We start from the raw sequence: 21,834 nt of genomic DNA on the forward strand, positions 1-21,834 counted from the left end.
GTGAAGCAAAGTCATGTATTCACATAAGTGAATAACCAAGAATTCTATAAGATTAATAAGTTTAACAGGCCAACAAACACAGAACCTATTTTCTTAGCAAAGCCATTACATTTTATCCATATGTGTCAGATTTAGTTTTATTTTTACATACACATAAAAGATATATGAGGTCATCTTACTTTTACAACTCCATCACATACCGCCTCTTGCAGTAAAAAATTGCTTTTTCTTAATCAAGCCCAATGCTGTTGGAACTATTTGTGCAGCATTATGAAAAGAGTGCTTAGATAATCAAAGGATCTATTTATGTTTTATTTTTCGTATTAAATTATAAAATGTTATGAAGGACAATTTATCATTTTGTAGACATGACTGGGCATTTCAGAGTTTCCAGATGTTTGGCAGCAAGTGGAACAATATGTTAGTGTAGAGAATACATGGTAATGAAAGACAGGATATTAGGACCTGTAATTATAACTAAAACATAATACTGGGTGGTAGTGGAGCTTGAACACCCTAATACTGTACATGCATAAAGAAATTAACAATAACCTGTAATTATAACTACAACATAAATACTGGGTGTTAGTGGTGCTTGGGCACCCTAATACTGTACATGCATAAAGAGGTTAACAATACAGTGATGATGTTACTGAACCATTGACAGACAGGTGCTGTATTACATCATGTCCATAGAGTCATAGTACCATCATATCCTATTCCAGCATTCAGGAAACGGCATATATAATGTGTCAAGAACTGCAGCAGTCAAAGAAAAATGCGAAATTAATAAAATAACTTCATTGCATTCAGTGTCTCAAGCCACTTGGCTGACATATAGGAGAGATAATAGGAATGCTGCTCCACAAAAAAGGGAACAAAGTACATCTAGAATTTTGGAAAATGGATGACATCTGGTAAAGGTAAATATGATACAAAAGTCTAAAAAAAGTTAACATACATATGAACCTATAATTTTCAACAGAAGTAAAATTTCATTTTTTAAGTGATGTGGTCAATAGAATGAGACCTTAAGGTCTGCCAACAACATATACAACTAAAATACTATGGCAAAGAAAAATTCTGAAATGTTTATACTAAAAATAATATGAAACATATGCCATGTAAAAAATGATTTACTGTACTTATTTTATTGAGTATTTTGAGGATAATTCTTCCTTTGTGGTTTGTTATAAAATAATTCAAAAATATGTAGACATTTATTGAAAGAAAATAATGTCACGTACATTGAAAAAAATAGTATTTTAACAGTGCTGAATTAAATTTTGAATAGTGAAGTTCTACCAGATCCACGCAGGGAAGCATATTTATATTTCCAAGCTTTAAATAGTTAATGTGCTTGTATTCAATCTCTGTCAAATTTACTAAACTAAACATTTCATATGATTTCAGTAAATCTTCATAACTGTCATTGTTTGACAAGTGGAGTCAGTAAAGCTGGTTTTCTGAGATCATTATGCATCTAGTCCAGAGATGTTTGCCAAAACACAGAGCTTCTAGCTTATTGAGAAATGGAGGGTCATCAACTAGGTCAATAGCTACTTTAAAAGCCAATAAAAGTGCCCCGCTATCTAAACATTTGGCCACATTGTTGTGGGCTGTTTCTGTAACTGTCAGAATGGCAGCGCTATTACTTAAGCTAAAGTGGAAACCACACTGAGACTTAAAGTGAATACAACATTTGTTAATAAATTCTGATGTTTTAGTATAAGCACACTTCTCAATCAGTTTTATTGAGATATCCAGTGGTTTTGGCATTAGAGACTTTAAATCAGCAAAGATAATTTCATACAGATATAATGACGATAAATGTCAAAGACAGGTTGTAAGTTTTTCCAGATCTGATGAAGTCTGTAAGATGAAAGAGCTAATCCAAATAAAGCTTATTTAAATGAAGACTGACTCAAATTGATTTATTTTGAAGATCTGAAGTGATTTAATACAAACATTTTGGAACTTCCAGCTAAGCTAAGGTTCACTCTACTTCTTGAACCATACTCTGCTGTTGAGCTACTCCCTCTACCATTCAATCTATGTCAGAAGGTTGAGCTGTGAAGATCCCTTGAAAAGGGAAATACAGTGTCCAGTGATTACAACATGTGCATATGATAGATCTGTGTAGCTGCAGAAACACAAGATGGACCAGTAATCACTGGACAGTTAGAAATGTAGTTATAAGTAGGCACTAAAAATGGAAATTTGATGAAATCTAACTAAAAGGAAATGATTCAGAGTGAGAAGGCTGAGCTAAGTAGTAAAATAAACAAGCAGAACAGGTTTTAGTTGGTAAGTAGAGGTAAGTATTGTGCATTGGTAAGTACAAGGAAGTTGAAACTGAATTCATCCAAGAGTAAGTTATCTGGCTTAAAAAGTCATGATTTAAAAGGTCCAAGAGAAGAACAGTGCAGGGGAAAAGGTGAGGAATGCAAATAAATACTATGTATATATTTGTCTGTAAACCAAGAGGAAGCTGCAAATAAACAGTTAGGAACATATCTGCACTATACTCTAGAACAGAAGGGAAATTTAATTAGCAAGGCATATCAACCTCTAAATGTCTGGCTTAAATGGTGATTTCTGTAAGTACTGTAGTGATCTAGGATGTAAGGACAGAACAAAAAAATAAGATTTTATTTATGGAACCAGAAGAGGGAGACTCCACTGAGGGAACTGTCATCCAGCTTTGCCAGCAATATTTTCTGGACAAGAAGCTCAAAGGTTTTTATCAGCTACAGATACACTGACTAAGTTACATCTTCTAAGGTAAGTGTTTAATGTCATTACCATGCTGTACTTTCAGTTCCATATGTTGCAAGTTAATTAAATAGTTTTATATGATAGAGTTATATATTCATAGCTGTTTGCTGTTTACAAAAAGATGATTAAGAAGCCTAATCCAGTTTCTTAATTACCCAAAGCAGTGTCTGCTTAAGTAACTTTCTCAGTCACACAGCAGGAAAATGAGGGCTAACGGAATGGAACCCTGAACTACAGGAAGCAGTTCTTTACCAGTTTATATTCTTACTCTTCTGCACTAACTGCCTGATGCCATATGTTCAAAGTAAGGACTGAGAGGATGCTTATTGTCACCCAATCTGGATTTTCTTCTGCACTCTCTGTAATCTTCTGCATTATCTTGTCATTTCCTATGGTTGTCAAATGAGGAACTAATTCACGAGAAAGAAAGGCCACCTATGAAATGCAGTAACATAGTTTATAATCAGTTCATACCTAATTGGAAATATTAACTTTATGGACTAGATGAACTCTAATAATATTTCCAGTCCGAGATCATACAAAAGTAAATACTTAGAAAGCTAATCTTTTTATGGGGTAGCTCATGATAATGTATGTTGATTTGATGTTAATAACAAGACAGCTATTTAAAAATATCAGCAGATGGTGATAAGACCAACAAATTGATACCATCATAAAACCAATACTCTTCCTTGTCAGACAACAGCATTGGGTCCAAATAATTACCTTTAATATATGGGTTGGTGGTCTAACAACCGGAGATCTAACTCTACAAATTAGCTAGCAGAATTCACAAGGAACTTCTGACACATGAGCATTAGTATAGAAATTAAAATCTGAGATTATCATCTTATGGCAAACAAACATTTATAGACTCCTGTAGATGAATATAATCATTTCATAATTACATGCTAAATATTACATACAGTAGCTCATAGGGTGAAAAACCTGTGGATCTCTGGGGAACCTCTCTGTAAGCAAACAGATGGGGCAAATATTTGTCCCACTCCCTCTTAAACTGATCTGCAAATGCGCGTAGCATGGACTTGATTGTAGAGTTTAACATCTCAACAAGACTATTAGTCTGGAGATGGCAGGGGGTGGTCTTCATGTGCACAGGACTTCCACAGACAAGCCAGCAGGTCTGACATAAAATTGGCACCTCAGTCAGACAGTATTTCCTTTGGGAAATCTACCCTGCTGAAAATCTCTAGCAAAACATCTGCCACCTTCTCTGCCTCAGTGGAAGATAAAGCCACTGTCTCAGGGTATCGTGTAACATAATCTACAATCACTAGCATATACTTTTTCCCTGTGGAACTTGGGGTACTCATAGGACCCACAATATCCATAGCTACCCTCAGAAATGGCTCCTTAATCAAAGGCAAAGGCATCAAAGGAGCTCTCACCTTGTCTCCTGCCTTGCCTACCTTTTGGCACTGCTCACAGGTCCTGCAGTACCCTGTTACATCTCTGGAAATTCCAGGCCGAAAGATGTTTTGCATAATATGCCTCTTTGTATGTTTTATGCCCACATGACCTGCAAAGGAAATATCATGGGCTATGGCTAGAAGTGCCAGATGGTAAGTGCTAGATATTATCAACTGCTGTACTCTCTCACCTTCTAGCCCTCCCTCAGGGGTCCGATCTCTGCACAGTAACCCTTTGTTTCAGTGCACAGATCCCCCCTTCCCTTGAGAATCAGGTGGCTCCCTAGCTACCTGCCTCAGGTTTTGCAATGTAGGGTCTGAGAGCTGAGCCTGCCTCAAGTCTCTCCTTGTAACCCTTCCCAGCTCCCCTTCCACAGGAAGTCTGGCATTCTCTGATAGTGGTGTCTCACTGTCAACCTGGGTACTACTACTCACCTCTACCGTTGCAGTTACTCTGTCCAAGGGAACATTAGCACCCACAAGCAGCTGTGGCTCACATTCGGTCTCACTGCTACAGCGTAGCTCACTCCCTGAAGTAACCACCTCAGCAGTCCTGGCTGCAAGCATGCATTCTGTTTGGGTCTCCACCAGGATACCAGACCTACATGCTTATCTCCTAGTCTCACTGCATGTAACTGCATAAGTACATAGTACTGCCTCATCCAAATCCTTCCCTCTCAGGACATCTGCAGGATGATAGTTCCATACCTCAGTTGTCCCAAGACAACCCACTACTGGCATTTTGTCTTTCCCACTTACTGGCTCCCTCACCTTTTGTTCCCCACCTTGCCTCTGTGGACATCTGTATGCCACATGGCCCCACTGGTTGCATTCAAAACATTTAACCCTAGCTCCTGGACGTGTACCTGGACTAGTGGCTTCCACTGCTACTGGCGGATTCTGTTGGGGCAGTCTGTACTGCCCACCATCGGTTCCTTTAGATCCATGAGCAGTACTGGGGGTCCCTTTCCTGTGCAGGGCTGCCCTGATTGCTAGGTATAGGTCTCCCTTCTTCCCCAACTCCTCTGAAGTAGCACACTGTTTATCAGCTAGCCAGATCCTCATGTCCTCAGGCAAAATACTAAGGGCTTGTTCCCTTACCAAAAGGTCTGCCAGCCCTTCAAAAGTGGTGACCTGACATCCACTCACCCAGTTATGAAAATAAGTGCTCAGTTCACCAACATATTCCATACATTTTCATCTGCCTTGCGTCTATGCTCACGAAACTTTTTCCTATACATTTCAGGTGTTAGCTTAAAACATTCCAACAAGTGTCTTTTTACAGCAGTATAATCAAAACAGTCAGTGTCATGCATTTTTGCTAAAGAAGTTACAGCTTTACCATGGAGTAAGGGGGTCAGGAACTGTACCCAGAGCCCTTGGTCAACTTCATACTGTTTACATACCCGTTCAAACACATGAATAAAGCTATCAAAATTATCCCCCTCTTTAAACTGTGGAAGAAATTTACTGACCTTTTGTGCTTCTGGGGTCCGGTTACTCCCTTCCCCATTACCTCCATGACTCTGACAAAGAGTCAGCATTTCCCTCTCATGCCTCCTCTGCCATTCATTTTTCGCAGCTTGTAGACTCCTCATTTTCTCGGCTGCTTCTAGTTCCATACGCCTGGCCTCCAACTCAAGTCTCCTTAGCTCCAGCTGGATTTTTAAGTCCACTGCAGAAAGGTTGAGCTGTCCATTCTTCGAGAATATTGCATCTCCACTGTTAGTCTGATTGGCCTCCAGGCTGCTGTTTTCTGATGCAGCTGTAACCAAGACTGCAGTCAGGTCTGCTTTAGTCAGGTTTTTACGCATCAGTCCCCTAGCCTGGCACGTCTCCGCCAGCTGGCTCCTTGTCAGCTTTCCATACTCTTCTGCTGACATGCTGCCTGCTCACTCTGACTAACACTAAGCTAACAAAAGAAATAAAACAATTGTGATCTGAACTCTGAGTATACACTGTGTGGCTGTTTTAGAGTGCAAAACACCTTTAGAGATCACTGTATATAAGCTCCAGGAATTCACTTTACCCAAAACACTACAAAGCCAATTAGTATGTGAAGTAGATCCCACCACTGCCAAACACTTGTGATGACCGTGCCCTGGCCCAGCAATCAAGGAGCCTCAATCCTCACCACTAACACCAGGGAGATCATCTCCTAGAAGAGAAAAGGATAACTAATACACACAGTAAAGTACAATTTCCCTTAAGTGCACACAGAGATCACAGTCAGTCTGGGGCTGGTTGCTCCCTTGCTCACCAGGTCCTCTATAAGACTCCCAACTGGCACCGCTATAGGGTCCAGGGCTCAGCCTAGCTGGGCAAGCTAAAACCTCCAGTACCCTCTCTGTCCAACCAGTGCTTTGTGTCTCTGCCCAAGTAGCTGACACAACACACACACACACACACACACTTTGAGATAAGTATTTATACAACTTCACAGACACTCCTGGGAAAGGCTGACACAGATTCTCCAGCTGTACTCCTTTGCCCAGACCATATGGTAGTTATCCCTGCCACCACCCAGCTAACAATATCAGCTACTAAAAGGCCCTAAAAGGGTGTCCAATTATTACTGTACAATATTATAATCCAATGGCAGTATGACTAACAGTCAAGGCTTACTTTAGAGTGGCCTATTACAATAACCTCTATAAATATGCAATGGACTCTAGAGCTTATCTCTACATAAAGCAGCCACAGGTAGAAGGTTTTAAAAATATTTAATAATAAATAATTAAAACACAAGACAAAACTACTACACTACAGATATATCTAAGAGTTTAGAGATCACACAGAAGCTTAAAATAATACAGTAGGACAGGTCTGATTTCAAAGAAAAAATACCTAATTAATCTTTACTAGCTTTAACTATTCCTACAAGAAATTACAGTGCTAAAACTTACATGTGAGCATAAGGCAGAGTGCTGATGAGTTAGATGTCCAAAGTCAAAATGCTTTCAGGTCTCTTGTGAGAAATAGTATTTATACATTACTAACAAATATGTCTCTTAGGCCCTACCAAAATTACATAATTTGTGACACTTAAGATGATGCAATATGAATACTGGGAAAATCTAACACCTGGTATGAGTTCTCAGGCCACAAACTGTATTATTTAGCAATCTCACACCTCTTCAGAAACTTACAATACAAGGCATTTCACATGTATATTCTAACAGAAACTAGAGCAATAAAGCACCTTCCACATGTAAATTCTGATCATAGACTTTAGCCTTAAAACAATGGGCATGAAACCTTCATCCAGCTGCCCTGGAGCCGAATTCTAATATGAAAGGATCACAACATGCTTCACTGGGCCAGTAGAGTGCAATGTCATCACATATTTTGCAGTTCCACATTTCACAGTAATCTTTTACAATCAAGAAAACATGCCTGCATTTTACATTTATTTATACAGTTGATAAAATCATGTATCAAATTATATTTGACTAGGCTGGCAGCCTTTGCCCATTTCTCCCCAGTCATCATATCTCGTCCCCCGGGGAACTCAAGCAAGTGTTTCAAGTGCCCCTTGAAAAACATCGCTTGAGAGTGTCAGGTCTACCTGGGTGTACCTCAACCCCGTTCCCTGTCTTGAGAGCCCATCTGCATTGGCATTGCTACTCCCACTGTGGTGCTGCACTGACATATCATATATTTGCAACCCCAGACTCCATTTTAGCAACTTGGCATTTTGCTGACTGGCTTTGTTTAACCATGTTAGAAGATTGTGATCTGTCATCACAGTTAATTTTCTTCTATACAGATAAGGCTGAAGTTTTTGTAGTGCCCACACTATGGCTAGACATTCCTTTTCTACTGCTGCATAGCATTCCTTTCTGGGTTGGAGCCTACGACTGAGATAAACCACTGGGTGCTCTTCTCCCTCTGAAGTAATCTGGCTAAGTACAGCCCCCACCCCATAGTCTGAAGCATCCATCTGAACAACAAATTCTTTGCTGTAGTCTGGACTGGCTAACACAGGGGGTTCTCCCAGAGCTTCCTTAAGCTTTCAAAATGCCTGCTCACATGCTGGCTGGCCTGTTCTTCCTTGTCAGGTCTGTAAGGGGAGCAGCTATGGTACTATAATTGGGAACAAACTTTCTGTAGTACCCTGCTGTCCCTAAGAATGCCCTCACCTGCTTTTTGGTAACAGGTGCAAGCCATGCCTGAATAGCTTCCACCTTGGCAGGTTCTGGCCTTATGTTACCACTCCCCACTTTATGTCCTAGGTAGGAGTCCTCCACCATACCCACCTGAGATTTGCTCGGCTTAATGGTCAACCCTGCCTTAGTCTGCACAACTCCTCCCTTACATGCTGAAGGTGCTCTTGCCAGGAATTAATGTAGATAGCAATATCATCCATATAAGCAAGGGCATACCCTCCTGCTCCTGCTAAGATATGATCTACCAGCCTCTGGATATTCGCTGGGCATTCTTCATCCCAAAGGGCATCTTTGTGAACTAATACAAGCCAAAAGGAGTCACAAAGGCTGACTTCTCTCTAGTATTGGGAGTCAAGGGCACCTGCCAGTAACCCTTTGTAAGATCAATGGTTGTAAGATACCTAGCCCCACCCAGCTGCTCTAGGGCCTCATCTGTCTTAGGCATGGGGTAAGCATCTGCCTCTATGTGACTATTTAATTTCCTGTAATCCACACAGAACCTGGTGCTGCCATCCTGCTTTGGCACCAGTACCACTGGTGAGGCCCAGGGACTGTTGGACTCTTGAATCACCCCTAGTTCCAACATCTCCTATACCTCTTCCCTCAGAGTCTGTTTGACTCTCTCAGGCACCCTATAGGGGGCCTTCCTGATAGGCCTTTGGGGTCCTGCATGCACCTGGTGCTGCACCAGGTGGGTGCTCACTGGTTTCCCATTGAACATGCCCCCAAACTCCTGCAATACTGCTTGGATTTCTCGAACCTGGGTAGGAGATAGCTGCTGGGACATTGCTACATCTTCCACCGAGGTGTCAGTCCAAGCTTCACTGAGGAGATCAGTCACAAGATCTCTCTCAGACTCCTCCTGAAATCCACAGCAAATGCTCAGCACAAGGGCCTCCCTATCATAGTAAGGTTTCATCATGTTAACATGGTACAATTTATGCCCTTGCCATCTGCCTAGCACTTCCACCATGTAGTTAGCATCACTTACCTTTCTTACCACCTTGTAGGGTCCCTCCCAAGCTGCTTGCAGCTTGTTGTGTCTGACAGGAATGAGAACCATCACCTGCTGCCCCACAGCATATTCCCTAGCTCGAGCATTCCTGTCATACCACACCTTTTTCTGTTGTTGGGCTTCTACCAGATTCTCCTGGGCCAAGCCCATGAGTTCCCTGAGTCTTGTCCTGAGGTTCAGGACATATGCCACAACAGACTTCTTGTGAGACTCACACTCACCTTCCCGCTTATCTCTAATTAAATCTAGAGGTTCCCTCACCCTATGCCCATACAGCAGCTCAAATGGTGAAAAACCTGTGGATTCCTGGTGAACCTCTCTGTAAGCAAACAACAGATGGGACAAATATTTGTCCCACTCCCTCTTAAACTGATTTGCAAATGCCCATAGCAAGGACTTGATTGTAGAGTTTAACCTCTTAACAAGAACATTAGTCTGGGGATGGTAGGGGGTGGTCTTCATGTGCTTCACCTCACAGGACTTCAACAGACAAGCCAGCAGGTCTGACATAAAACTGGCACCTCTGTCAGTCAGTATTTCCTTTGGGAAACCTACCCTGCTGGAAATCTCTAGCAAAACATTTGCCACCTTCTCTGCCTCAATGGAGGACAAAGCCACTGCTTCAGGGTATTGTGTAGCATAATCTACAACCACTAGGATATACATTTTGCCTGTGGATTTTGGGGAACTCAGTGGACCAACAATATCCATAGCTACCCTCTGAAATGGCTCCTCAATCACAGGCAAAGGCATCAAAGGAGCTTTCACCTTGTCTCCTGCCTTGCCTACCTTTGGCACTGCTCACAGGTCCTGCAGTGCCCTGTTACATCTCTGGAAATTCAAGGCCAATTGAAGTTTTGCATAATACGCCTCTTTGTACGTTTTATGCCCACATGACCTGCAAAGGGAATATCATGGGCTATGGCTAGAAATGCCAGATGGTAAGCTCTAGGCACTATCAACTGCTGTACTAGCTAACCTTCTAGCTCTCCCTCAGGGGTCCACTCTCTGTACAGTAACCCTTTGTTCCAGTGTACAGATTCCCCTTCCCTTGAGAATCAGGTACCTCCCTAGCTACCTGCCTCAGGCCTTGCACTGTAGGGTCTGGGAGCTGAGCCTGTCTGAAGTCTCTCCTTGTAACCCTTCCCAGCTGCCCTTCCACAGGAAGTCTGGCATCCTCTGATAGTGGTGCCTCACTGTCAGCCTGGGTACTACTACTCACCTCTACCTTTGCAGTTACCCTGTCCAAGGGAACATCAGTACCTACAAGCAGCTGTGTCTCACATTCAGTCTCACTGCTACAGTGTAGCTCACTCCCTGAAGTAACCACCTCAGCAGTCCTGGCTGCAAGTATGCAGTCTGTTTGGGTCTCCCCCAGGCTACTAGACCCACATGCTTGTCTCCTAGTCTCACTGCATGTAACTGCATACGTACATAGTACTGCCTCATCCAAATCCTTCCCTTTCAGGACATCTGCAGGATGATAGTTCCATACCGCTGTTGTCTCAAGACAACACTTACTGGCTCCCTCACCTTTGGTTCTCCACCTTGCCTCCATGGACATCTGTATGCCACATGGCCCCACTGGTTGCATTTAAAACATTTAACTCTAGCTCCTGGACATGTACCTAGACTAGTGGCTTCCCCTGCTACTGGTGGATTCTGTTGGGGCAGTCTGTGCTGCCCACCATGGGATCCTTTAGACCCATGAGCCATACTGGGGGTCCCTTTCCTGTGCAGAGCTGCCCTGATTGCTAGGTATAGGTCTCCCTTCTTCCCCAACTCCTCTGAAGTAGCACACTGTTTATCAGCTAAACAGATCCTCATGTCCTCAGGCAAAGTGCTAAGGGCTTGTTCCCTTACTAAAAGGTCTGCCAGCCCTTCAAAAGTGGTGACCTGACCTCCACTCACCCAGCTATGAAAATAAGTGCTCAGTTCAACAACATATTCACATACATTTTCATCTGCCTTGTGTCTATGCTCACAACTTTTTGCTATACATTTCAGTTGTTAGCTTAAAACATTCCAACAAGTGTCTTTATACAGCAGTATAATCAAAATAGTCAGTGTCATGCATTTTTGCTAAAGAAGTTACAGCTTTACCATGGAGTAAGGGGGTCAGGAACCATACCCAGAGCCCTTGGTCAACTTCATACTGTTTACATACCCACTGAAACATATGAATAAAGCTATCAAAATTATCCCTCTCTTTTAACTTTGGAAGAAATTTACTGACTTTTTGTGCTTCTGGGGTCTGGTTACTCCCTTCCTCATTACCTCCATGACTCTGGTGAAGAGTCAGCATTTCCCTCTCATGCCTCCTCTACCTTTCATTTTCCTCAGCTTGCAGACTCCTCATTTTCTTGGCTGCTTCTAGTTCCATATGCCTGGCCTCCAACTCAAGTCTCTCTAGCTCCAGCTGGATTTTTAAGTCCACTGCTGAAAAGTTGAGCTGTCCATTCTCTGAGAATATTGCATCTCCACTGTCAGTCTGATTGTCTTCCAGGCTGCTGTTTTCTGATGCAGCTGTAACCAAGGCTGCAATCAGGTCTGCTTTAGTCAGGTTTCTATGCACCAGTCCCCTAGCCTGCCACATCTCCTCCAGCTGGCTCCTTGTCAGCTTTCCATACACTTCTGCTGACATGCTGCCTGCTCACCCTAACTAACACTAAGCTAACAAAAGAAATAAAACAATTGTGATCTGAACTCTGGGTATACACTGCATGGCTGTTTAAGAGTGCAAAACACTTTTAGAGATCATTGTACATAAGCTACAGGAATTCGCTCTACCCACACCACTACAAGCCAATTAGTATGTGAAGTAGATCCCACCACTACCAAACACTTGTGACGACCGTGCCCTGGCCCAGCAATCAAGGAGCCTCAATCCTCATCACTAACATCAGGGAGGTCATCTCCTAGAAGAGAAAAGGATAACTAATACACACAGTAAAGTACAATTTCCCTTAAGTGCACACAGAGATCACAGTCAGTCTGGGGCTGGTTGCTCCCTTGCTCACCAGATCCCCAATAAGACTCCCCACTGGCACAGCTATAGGGTCCATGTCTCAGCCTAGCTGGGCAAGCTAAAACCTCCAGTACCCTCTCTGTCCAACCAGTGCTTTGTGTCCCTGCCCAAGTAGCTGACACAACACACACACACTTTGAGATAAGTATTTATACAACTTCACAGACACTCCTGGGAAAGGCTGACACAGATTCTCCAGCTGTGCCCCTTTGCCCATACCATATGGTAGTAATCCCTGCCACCACCCAACTAATAATATCAGCTACTAAAAGGCCCTTAAAAGGGTGTCCAATTATTACTGTGCAATATTATAATCCAATGGTAGTATGACTAACAGTCAAGGCTTACTTTAGAGTGGCCTATTACAATAACCTCTATACATATGCAATGTACTCTAGAGCTTATCTCTACATAAAGCAGCCAAAGGTAGAAGGTTTTAAAAATATTTAATAATAAATAATTAAAACACATGACAAAACCACAGAGATATGTAAGAGTTCAGAGATCACACAGAACCTTAAAATAAGACAGTAGAACAAGTCTGATTTCAAAGAAAAATACCTAATTAATCTTTACTAGCTTTAACTATTCTTACAAGAAATCACAGTGCTAAAACTTACATGTGAGCATAAGGCAGAGTGCTGATGAGTTAGATGTCTAAAGACGAAATGCTTTCAGGTCTCTTGTGAGAAATAGTATTTAAACATTACTAATAAACATGTCTCTAAGACCCTTCCAAAATTACATCATTTTTGACACTTAGGTTTTCACAGTATTCATATTGTATCATCTTAACACCTGGTCTGAGTTCTCAGGCCACAAACTGCATTATTTAGCAATCTCACACCTCCTCAGAAACTTACAACAATACAAGGCATTTCACATGTATATTCTAACAGAAACAAGAGCAATAAAGCACATTCCACATGTAAAATCTGATCATAAACTTTAGCCTTAAAACAACTGGCATGAAACCTTCATCCAGCCACCCTGGAGCATAATTCTAATATGAAAGGATCACAACATGCTTCACTGGACCAGTAGAGTGCAATGTTGTCACATATTTTGCAGTTCCACATTTCACAGTAATCTTTTACACTCAAGAAAACAATCCTGTATTTATATTTATTTATACAGTTGATAGAATTATGTATCAAATTCTATTTGACTAGGCTGGCAGCCTTCGACCATCTTTCCCCAATCATCACAGCATTGATGAAATTATTTCTCCTTAAAATCTGTCTCCACCTCATATATAAAACACCAAATCAGTATGCTCATGTCCTGGTCACCCTCTGCTGACAACCCACCTACAGAATATCCAAAGCTTGGAGCTATTTCCATTGCTTATCCAGCTTCTGTTTTGCACAATAGATCCATTCAAGTATCACGTCCTATCTCTCTGAAAAAAAATCTAGGTCATATTTATTCACAATGGTGGTAATTCTTTAGAAATAGCAAACTTCAGGCTACCACTATCTTACCTCCCTTTCTAAAATTCTATAAATGTGCATATATCAGCAGATCTTACAATACCTTCAACAAAATCTACTAACCTCTACCCAACATGGTTTTTGCCCATATCATAGCACAACAACTGCTCTGGTTGCTTTCTTAGATAACATAATCAAAGCTAGAGATAACAATAACTTGGTCTCTTCCCTGTTTTAGATATGTCCAAAGCCTTTGATACAGTCTCTCACTCAAAATTGCTCTCTAAAATGTTTACAGTTCACCTGTCTAGTACAACAGTTAGCTGGTTCCCTGCCTACCTTTCTCACTGATAACAATCTGTAAAATGGCTGACTACATACTCCCCTTTTCTCTTAGTTAATACTGGTATACCCAAAGGCTCTATTATTGGACCTCTTCTCTTTAAAATCTTTATTAGCAACTTACATACATCCTGACAACAGCCTTCACTCATCCAAAAAGCTGATGACTCCACTCTCATCTGCTCATCAAACAGTCTTCCACATTTACACTCCATTACTCAAAATGCCTTCAAATCCATTGAATACTGGCTCTGTGAATACCACTTCTTCCTAAATCCAAATAAAGCTAAGCCATTACTGTTTCTCCCCAGTTCTTTAACACCTCTCAAAACAGTTTAAAAGTCACTTTTGTCAATCGCACAGATATAGAAGTTGTGTCTCATTCCAGTTTACTAGGTGTCACAATTTATGATTAACTGAAATGTGGTTCCATGGTGTAATGGTTAGCACTCTGGCCTCTGAATCTAGTGATCTGCATTCATGTCTCAGTAGAACCTGCTGCATAGGTAGTTTACCTATCTCTGTTGCACAAAGTGTAAGTGCAATGTGTTTATATAAAGAGGACAGGTGATGCAGAATTCAAATCCAGTTTACAGCTGCATTTATGTGTTTCAGAGGATCCCCATGTCATGAACAGCCTCCCTATTCATTAGAAGCAGAGTCTATTCCTAACCCTGTTTAAATATAAATTTGACCAATGGATGGGAAATCTGAAATTCACCCTAGGTCTCCCATGCTATAATGATCAAACTAACATACCCCCCATATAACCTCTACAAGTATCCTAACTAACCTACCTCCTCGTAATAAATGTCCATGATACATTGAGACACAATTGTGTTGGATTGCACGGCTAGGCTTATAAAGGTCCTGGTGGTCATTAGCCTAGTATTTAACTATGACCCTAAGAAATGTGACCTTCATATACAAAATTGTATAAAAAAATGTTAAAGACTTGGTAAGGTCTTCAGAGCCAACAAATTCCTCATCAACTCCTCCAGACTCACTCTGGCAAATACATACCTTCTACCTTCACTACTGTTTGCCTCACCAATTCTAACTAACATTCAAACATTCAAATCTCCCTCATCACAAAACTAGATATATGTTATAACAAGGCAGCTAGATTTTCAACCAGTATGTCATATAAAAGTTATCACTGCTCTGCTCTGAAAATATTAAACTGGCTTGAGATGCCCAATTACCTCAAGTATACTCAACTTCTACTTGCCCATAAAATGATATATAATAATTTATCCTGTCTATCCATCAGTAACATTCTCAAAGAGTAGCTTCTAGAAACCCATAAACCTAAAAAAAATATAGGTCATAGTTTATACTCCTGAATAGTAAGCAAAACACAGAAAAAGACTCCTGTGGACATTAGCTCAGCATCTGTATGTTCCATTTTTAAGCATATCCTAAAATAATGCCTTCTAAGTTACAGGCTCTGTATTTACCTTTCTTCAGGTTAAATTGACTTGTTTATTTTCCACTTCCTATACCCTCTTACATACTTTCTCTCTTTCTTCACTTTCTATTCAATACTTCTGGCAATGTATTACACACCCACTATCTCTCTTACTGCTCTTAGTGCCTATTCCCTTGCAATGCATTACACACCTGCTATCTCTCTTACTGCTCTTAGTGCCTATCCCCTTGCAATGTATTACACACCCGCTATCTCTCTTACTACTTTTAGTGCCTATTCCCTTGCAATGTATTACACACCCACTATCTCTCTTACTGCTCTTAGTGCCTAACTGCCTATCCATTTACAATGTATTACACACCCACTATCTCTCTTACTACTCTTAGTGCCTATCACCTTGGAATGTATTACACACCTGCTATCTCTCTTACTACTCTTAGTGCCTATACCCTTGCAATGTATTACACACCCACTATCTCTCTTACTGCTCTTAGTGCCTAACTGCCTATCCACTTGCAATGTATTACACACCCACTATCTCTCTTACTACTCTTAGTGCCTATCCCCTTGGAATGTATTACACACCTACTATCTCTCTTACTACTCTTAGTGCCTATGCCCTTGCAATGTATTACACACCTGCTATCTATCTTACTGCTCTTAGTGCCTATCCCCTTGCAATGTATTACACACCTGCTATCTCTCTTACTACTCTTAGTGCCTATGCCCTTGCAATGTATTACACACCCACTATCTCTCTTACTGCTCTTAGTGCCTATTCCCTTGCAATGCATTACACACCTGCTATCTCTCTTACTGCTCTTAGTGCCTATCCCCTTGCAATGTATTACACACCTGCTATCTCTCTTACTACTCTTAGTCCCTATGCTCTTGCAATGTATTACACACCCACTATCTCTCTTACTGCTCTTAGTGCCTAACTGCCTATCCATTTACAATGTATTACACACCCACTATCTCTCTTACTACTCTTAGTGCCTATCCCCTTGGAATGTATTACACACCTACTATCTCTCTTACTACTCTTAGTGCCTATGCCCTTGCAATGTATTACACACCTGCTATCTATCTTACTACTCTTAGTGCCTATGCCCTTGCAATTTATTACACACCCGCTATCTCTCTTACTACTCTTAGTGCCTATCCCCTTGGAATGTATTATACACCTGCTATCTCTCTTACTACTCTTAATGCCTATCCCCTTGGAATGTATTACACACCTCCTATCTCTCTTACTACACTTAGTGCCTATGCCCTTGCAATGTATTACACACCCGCTATCTCTCTTACTACTCTTAGTGCCTATCTCCTTGCAATGTATTACACACCCGCTATCTCTCTTACTACTCTTAGTGCCTAACCCCTTGCAATGTATTACACACCACTATCTCTCTTACTACTCTTAGTGCCTAACCCCTTGGAATGTACTACATACCTTCTATCTCTCTTACTACTCTTAGTGCCTATGCCCTTGCAATGTATTACACACCCGCTATCTCTCTTACTACTCTTAGTGCCTATCCCTTGCAATGTATTACACACCCGCTATCTCTCTTACTACTCTTAGTGCCTATGCCCTTGCAATGTATTACACACCCGCTGTCTCTCTTACAACTCTTAGTGCCTATCCCCTTGCAATGTATTACACACCCGCTATCTCTCTAATTACCAGTGCCTATCCTCTTGTAATGTATTACACACCCGCTATCTCTCTTACTACTCTTAGTGCCTATCCCCTTGGAATATATTACACACCTGCTATCTCTCTTACTACTCTTAGTGCCTATCCCCTTGGAATGTATTACATACTTTCTATCTCTCTTACTACTCTTAGTGCCTATGCCCTTGCAATGTATTACACACACGCTATCTCTCTTACTACTCTTAGTGCCTATCCCCTTGCAATGTATTACACACCCGCTATCTCTCTTACTACTCTTAGTGCCTATCCCCTTGCAATGTATTACACACCCGCTATCTCTCTTACTACTCTTAGTGCCTATCCTCTTGTAATGTATTACACTCCTGCTGTCTCCCTTACTTCTCTTAGTGCCTATCCCTATTTCTGTCTTATTTCCTTCTATATCATCAGCCTTAAATCTTATTTTCCCTCTTCTTCTATACCTTTCCTCTTCTACCTTAACCTTTCTTAGCCTATAATATTCTTCTTACTGTCAGGTTTTCTGTTACGTGCTTCTTGTACCTTAATACTTCTGATTCCTACATAATATTTAAATTTACTTAGATAATTAGATATAGAACTTGTATGTTTTTTGCATGTTTCTAATATAATCATGCTGTTTTTTCCTTCCATTGATCTCATTAATAATTTATTGTCATCTTCTTTTACCACTGCATGTTTCCAAGATCATATGTATACAATTTATATTATGCGTTATGTAGCTTTTATACCGTGGCTTTCGCTGAAAATAGAATTTATGCCCAGTCAGACTTTCCAGAAAATCAAATGTCATATAAATAAATAAATGATGACGGAGAAGAGAAAGAAGTTGTGTTGCATTTTCTATACTTTCTTCCTGTTTTCCAGTTTTGTATTATCTCAGAGCTGTTGAATGTATGTATATGGGTGTGTGTATCTGTGTGTGTGTTTGTGTGTGTGTGTTTGTGTGTGCGTGTTTGTGTGTGTTTGTGTGTGTTTGTTTGGTGTGTGTGTGGTGTGTGTGTGTGTGTGTGCGTGTGTGTGTGCGTGTGTGTGCGTGTGTGTGCGTGTGTGTGTGGTGTGTGTGGGTGTGTGTGTGGTGTGGGTGTGTGTGTGTGTGTGTTTGTGTGTGTGTGGTGTGTTTGTGTGTGTGGTGTGTTTGTGTGTGTGGTGTGTGTATGTCTATTCATCTATCTATCTGTATACCTATCCCTACCTGTGGGTATATTTAGGGACAGCAACAATTGTCATTCCACTGTACTTTGCACAGAATGCTTCAAGTAACCCCAAAATATTCCATAATGTAAAAATTGGCTAAGATATAGACAATAAGACAGTAACTGTAAAAGCAGAGGTTCACATCAGAGGCCTGTGAGCTACTTGCCAATAAGCACACAGAAACATTTCTTTGCCATGTGAAGCTCTGCAAGAAATAATGCTGTTGACTTCCTTCTAAAGCAGTTTTCAGATAATTTTTCCTCTGCATTCCAGTTTGAACATTTCACTGGCTATATTTTCAGGAATGGTTAGAGATGCCTATATTCTAAGTTGACACATGCATTTTGTAATTTTATTTTTTGTGAAAGTGCTGCTCAAATAGGAGTAAGAAGAGGAATGTGAGTATGGTTTTAATGGAATACAACTAAATGTATTGTTATATGTAGGTGACTAATTAGTGGAGCCTTGCAAGGCAAGATGTATGATACTCTGGGTGACTGGGGGAGGTAAGATGGGAGGAATACCCCAGCTAGAAAATGAAACTCACAAAAGGTGTCTTTCTAAAAGGTATATGTTATCTTGGCAATTTATTAATAGTTCTGGAAGCTGCTTTAACATAATGTGGAACACAGAATGAGGAAAAACATTTGTAAGAGTTACTGTAGTCCATTTGATGACAATTATACTGAGGACTCTCAAAGTTAGCAGTATTATCAAATCTTCCATTCAAAGAGAAATGAACTAGGATATGATAGAATACTGTAGGATGACTTAATCAAAAGATCTGTGCCATCACACTGCATTATTTGGTAGATTTAGCTTTTCCAGGAAGAAAAATTGATCAGGATGTCTACCCCATGAAGACATTCAAGATTATATAAAAAATATATTAGCAATGGTTCTTTATTCTGTTCCAATCAGGTATCTTCATGGGAAAAAAAAAAAAATATATATATATATATATATATATATATATATATATATATATATATATATATATATATATATATATATATATATATAAATATATATATATATTCAATGTTTGCCCCTTAGTGGTATTTTAAAGAAATATGGTTCCATTTAGCTTCATATAATCAGTACTATAACCTAATCTAATAACTTTCATCTAGATACAAAAGTGGTGGTCACTTATCCACATTGTTGCATTTGTCTACATTTCCTGGGCATTGGTGTAAACACTTCATCGTACGTTTGACAGCATATCAATACATAGTTATACAGCATTCCTTTAATTTAGGTTAGTATACAAATTTTCTTTAATTTGTATTTTATTTGTCATTTGGTAACATGGAATGTCTGACTCGAGCCAATGGCCCATTTTCAGCAGAAGCTCAGGGTGAAAAGTTCCACAACAGATTCAAAAATATTTAAACAGCAATTGATAAGTAGTTATAAGAGGTCTGGATGTCTTTGGTGAAATATGGATAGATCATTATTCCACACCTTTGAAATTATTAAATATCATTAAGTGTTCCATTTTCCAAAAACAAATATACAGTTTCCCTGTATGCTTGTCCTTATTTCTAGCAAAACCTACCATCTTCTATAACTTTCTCCTCCAGTGATCTTATTTTATTATGGTTCACAATTTCATTTCATGAATGTAGTGCTCTATAACATCTTTCCCAAAACCCTCAATCAGCAATTAGGAAAGCCTGTTTAATTGTCCTATGGCAACTTAAACCTGAAAAGTCTACTTAAGGTCCCGAGCTTGCTTTTCTCTTTGTAATACATCTCCTGCCTCAGTCTGTATCATACTTTTGCAATCTATTTTTGTGATTCAGTTATCAGTTTTCCCTTAGTAATTTATTATTTTATTCCTGAAGGCACTCTCTTATCAGTACATAACAAGAAAATCACATAAATTGTAACAGTGCATTCACTTTCATCAGCATTTATACTTGTTCATTTCAATAGTTTGAATTATCTACCTGTTTCAAGTAAGACATCATATTATCCATCCATCAGCCTAACCAAGTCGGGATAAATGTGCCTATTTCCATTTCTTTTGTCATCTGTGAAGGAAGAATAGGATGATACAACCATTCCTTTAGCAATAATATCATCAAATAAATAAGGTTTGTTTGACAAGGACAATTTTTTTTCTAGAAATGACAGTTAATGTCTAAGAAGCTGAAGTACAAGATTCTACCCAGAAGACAGCCCAAGAAGACAATAAAAGATTAAAATGAAACTGCAGGATTTTTGAAAAATCTGTATTTGAGGAACAATTTGCACTCAGCAAGAGCTGTCATAATCCACAGAAGATGAAGACATCTGTGCCTTCCTTGCAGTGAACCCAATTACTGTAGATATTGAGGGACTCTGCAGTTGTCATAAAACTCAGGGTCCAGCATGATCTAAACCTGACAGGTCACCTGTGCGCTGCTAAATGACTGACATAAGGGCAAATGTTGCAGATAGCTAGAGAAGGAGGTTGCTCTACTCAGTGCAGTCCTTTTGTTAGAAGACTGAGCTGTCCCAGTGATGAAATATCTAACAGAGCTCATCATCCAAATAGACCAAAAGTCCTACAGCTTCAGTGAAACAGAGGAGGTTTTGTAATTTCTACAGGAATACAAGGTATCTGAAAGTGTAGTGAATGACTGATCTCATAATAGCATCTGATAGGAGGGGGGGCAGAGTAGAAAGACATCAGTTTACATGATACACAAAAATAGTTTATCACAGAAAATTTGCAGTAGTGACAGCCATGACAATGCAACCATATCAAAAGAGCCCAACTACATGCCAAATAAATGGAGGGAGAGCAAGAAAGTTTATCTCAGAAATCCTGATTAGAATAATTTTGATTTATTCAGCATGAAAACAGAAGAGGAAATTAATACATATTTGAGAGTAAATATACAGATCAACCTTTGGAGTCAGAAGAAAAACTTGTGAATAAATCTCCTATGGTGTGTCACCAACCTTGGGCAAAGGAAACAAATGTCCAACAGAAACAAAAAAAAAAACAAGTTGAGGGGCAAAGTGGGCAAAACCTGATTGTAAAGTCCTGTGCGCTTGATATTAAGGTAAGTTTACTACTTAATACTTCCTATCAGTTAATGCTTATGAGTCTAAGTATGACTTGGGTTGAATCTCTGGAGCAGAGGTAGTGTGTGTTATCTTCACATTCTTGCTTCAAGTGGTGCCTTAATTGTGGTACTGACACTGCTATTGCTGAACAGCACATCGTCTTTCATGCTGAAATTGCCTGCTAAGCAAAACAGAGTTTAGAAGAGGTTCAGGATGCTTTTTCATATATAACATTCAATGTTTTT

This window comes from Protopterus annectens, chromosome 1.part1 (genome assembly GCF_019279795.1).
Source record: "Protopterus annectens isolate FY-2018-M chromosome 1.part1, PAN1.0, whole genome shotgun sequence".
Lineage (NCBI taxonomy): Eukaryota > Metazoa > Chordata > Ceratodontiformes > Protopteridae > Protopterus > Protopterus annectens.